This window comes from Podarcis filfolensis (assembly GCF_964270895.1).
Source record: "Podarcis filfolensis genome assembly, chromosome: 16".
NCBI lineage: Eukaryota > Metazoa > Chordata > Lepidosauria > Squamata > Lacertidae > Podarcis > Podarcis filfolensis.
Genome location: NC_139620.1, coordinates 41,941,043 through 41,944,520, shown reverse-complemented (window position 1 = coordinate 41,944,520; position 3,478 = coordinate 41,941,043). Strand labels below are relative to the sequence as shown.

At 50.4% G+C, this 3,478-nt stretch overlaps 1 long non-coding RNA gene across 1 annotated transcript; it reads right to left on the bottom strand.

Moving 5' to 3' along the window:
• Positions 1 to 1,732: 1,732 nt before the first annotated feature.
• Positions 1,733 to 3,205, bottom strand: LOC310751420. The gene is made up of 2 exons (XR_014542474.1): positions 2,934 to 3,205; positions 1,733 to 1,910 (listed from the first exon to the last, which is right to left on the bottom strand). It is a non-coding gene; the product is annotated as an uncharacterized lncRNA (long non-coding RNA).
• Between the last annotated feature and the right edge of the window lie 273 nt (positions 3,206 to 3,478).

Below are 3,478 nucleotides of genomic sequence, written 5' to 3'. Positions count from 1 at the left end.
CGTTTCACTGCTGCTGTCACTGCTTCCCCCTTTGGGGAGGCTAGCTGCAACTGACCTCCCCTCCATTCCCCCACTCTCCGATGGAGGCGTGGTCAGCCCTGACTCATCTTCTCTCCCCGCTGGAGGAGACGCTGGTCCTGACACATGTGACTCTTCCCCCCCACTACGCTCTGGTGGGGAAACTGGTCCTGATCCCCCGCTGCTGCTTTGGGGTTCCCCGCTGGCTCCTTGTTTCTGGTGCGTCCCCCCTGGGACCCCCCTTGCCCTGACCATCGGCGCCCCCTTCTGGGAATCTTCTGATTCGCTGGAGAAGCTCATGGAATCTCTCGGGTCACTGTCATACTCCCCTACGCTGCCCTCGGATTCTTCCCCTTCGCTCTCCATTTCCTCTTTCCCCTGTGCTCCTGCTCCCGAGCCCCTGACAACACTCAACTAAACTTGCCATTTGTGGGCACTCTCAGTTGGCATCTCTGTGGTTGGCAATGGTGGGAAAACAGAACTGAGATCTCTGTAAGAAGCTGGTGAGGTGGGCAAGGGGGCTTGGCTTAGCTCAGGCAAGGGACTGTTGGATGGCCTCCTTAAGTACAACTGATTGCCCGTTTTGATGAAGAGCAAAGAACTGAAGAGGTTGTGCCTCAACCTACCAGGCACTTTCTTGGCAGAAACAGTGACGTCGCAGAGATGGGTACCTTAGGGGGTATGGAAATCAGCAGCTCTGCAACTTACATCCATTGGAGGGGTCGGGCCTCTGAGCACCCCAAGTGCCTCACTTCACAAACAGGCAGACTTCAGAGCCTAGGTGGGTGCTGGTGTGGTAGGTTCTTTCATGGAGCTTTCACTGTGTTAGACCATGGAAGGCTGGGATGCTAACGAAACTGCTCCATGGAGTAAATATTGTGGGTGTTTAGAAATCAAATCTAAAAATGCATATTCTTACTAGTAAGCATGTGTGGGGATTAAAATCACAGAGCAGTATTGCTGTTAGGTGGACTCAGACCAATGCAATTGGTAGAGAAGGCTCTGTGTTATTTCATTTCACCTCCTCTCTTGGGAGGGAAGAAGCAAAGAAGTATTTTCTGTTCCTTCTCTCTCTCTCTCTCTCTCTCTCTCTCTCTCTCTCTCTCTCTTCAACCAGCCAATGGGAGAAGACTTGTATCTGCTTGCTCCAGCATCAGGCTTATGCCTGAGGCTGCTTTCACTATAAATACAAGTATTTTACCTGCATTTATTTTTAAAGCTGTTGTTGCTAAGGACAGGTGCTTGACTGTGAGTAAACTATACGTTTTAAGCATACTTCCCAGTTGGTGGCCTGTTTCTATAATAAATGGGGTAACAGAAGGAGGAGATCAGCCTAAAGGCTTTTGTTTTTACTGTTTAAGATGCTCAGCAATGTGCTTCTAAACACAAGCAATAAGCTGATGTTTTGTCTGTTGGCCGAGTTTGTGGATAAAATTTGGTTAACATATTCCCTCACCTACATGGTAAAACCTAACCAACATCTACCATAATGTGAAATCAAGCTATTCCAGGAGGTGTGCCGGAAGCTGAGGAGTGAGGGAGCAAATCATTCGATTCTGCTCCCTTGCCTCAGCCATGACCCCTCTGGTGGTGGGCAGACTGGGGGGTAGACTTTCTTGAAGCCTTCTCTTCCACAGTAGCCGGGCCTGTACAGTCATTGCATTGCTGGTGGTGCCAGATCACAGGGCCTCTCTCAGAGCAGCAAGATACCAGGTCAGAGCTCAATCTGGCTTTATTGCTCTTCAGTTGTTGGCAATTGTGTAGTGGATCCAGTCTTCAAAGATGCAGACCTTGGTGTACAGCCCCAGCCGGTTCTCTTCACTGCAGCTTTTCTTCCAGGACAGCAGTCCTTGGAGGGCTTCTTCACACACCAGGGGGCTGCCCACATCTCCCTAAGACATAGACAACAGCTTTGGGACTCTTCAGGGGACAGGATCAAATCATGGCAATTTATCACTGTTGTTATTTGAACTCTCAGGCCCTGGAGCACTGCCTGCAGCAGGAGAGAGGGAGCTGTGTGAGGCTTTCCCCAGCCACAAGTACCTCCTGAGTGGTCCCAAGAAGTTGGCTCTTGCAGCTGGAGAATTTCCCTTCCCCTGTTGGGGTGGGTGTGCGCTTGCGCTTACAGCCCCTCTGTCCCTCTCAAGAATGCGGGAATGACATAAATGCTATTTAACTTTGATATGGGGAGGATTTGGCACATGCCTGTTTATTGTACTTTTCAAATATATTATGCTTTGTTGTTTAGTTCTGGTTAATGTCCGGCCAGTAGCTACTAGCCTGCCTACGGAGCATGCTTGTGCTTGTGAGTGATTTGGTTGGAGACAGCTCTAGTCTGAAGGGAAGCATTCATCTATGGTGTGTGTGGATGCACATAATTAGACCATGTTACTGAACTCAAAATCAGGGACACCTATGTGACCTTACCTCCCACCAAAAAGTGCAGGTGCAGGGGGCCACCAAAACCACACCTCTCACCCATGGCTTGAAGTGGCTAGGAGCACACATGCCCACCTGGGAGGCCAGGCAAGGCATGCAGGCTCCTCTAGGCACCCATCTCATCAGCCCTGCAGGACCATCTCCCAGGTTGGCCAGTGGTGCTATTGGAACTGTGAGTGGAGCGCCAAGTGGCGCTTGGATAGAAGAAAGATAGAGACAGCAGGTGAGAGTTGCAGGAAGAGAGGGAGGGAGAGAGGAAGAAGAGCAGTCCTGGTGGTCATGGAGAAAATCACAGGCAGAGCATGAAAGGTGACAAAAAGCAAACCTTTAGAGTTTCTGGTCCATGGTCTCTCCCAGCTTCAGGTGTACTGATACAGCTTCTGGCCAAGATCACAAGGGAGTCAAGGTATGCCTCTGCTTGTCTGCTCCCCGCCCCCCAATCACTGGACTTCCCAGTGAAAAGTGAAGAGCCTCACCTTGCAGGCATCTTGGCTGCTGTCCAGCTGTCCAGCACAAAGCATCCTGTCAGTGAACCGTCCTGGGTAGACATTGTTGCACGTGATATCAGATGTGACTGGAAGGTAGGAGCACTGCAGAAGGTTGTCTGTTCCATCAGCTGTAAGCCCAAAATATGTTGATCCTGAGCAGCTGCCTGGGGCAAGGCAGGAGGGAGACTCTTATGCTCAGGCCTCACCCCTCTCACCTTGAGCTCTTTCTGCTTCAAGGGGGCACTGTCACCTGCCATGAATCTATCATAGTACAATGAATTGTTGGTGCCTCCCTCCCACCATTTGCCGTTCATCTACCCTTCCCTTTTTTGCATGGTGTCATTTATCTCATGCATCACAATAGCCTCCAGAAGATCAAAAGAGACTATGAGGCTCTGGGCAGGAAATTGAAGCAATTAAATGCACAAATTGTCATCTCATCTGTCCTCCCAGTTAAACGACGTGGCCCAGGGAGAGAGGGAAAAATAGTGGAAGTGAACAGCTGGCTTCGCAAATGGTGTAAACAGGAACGG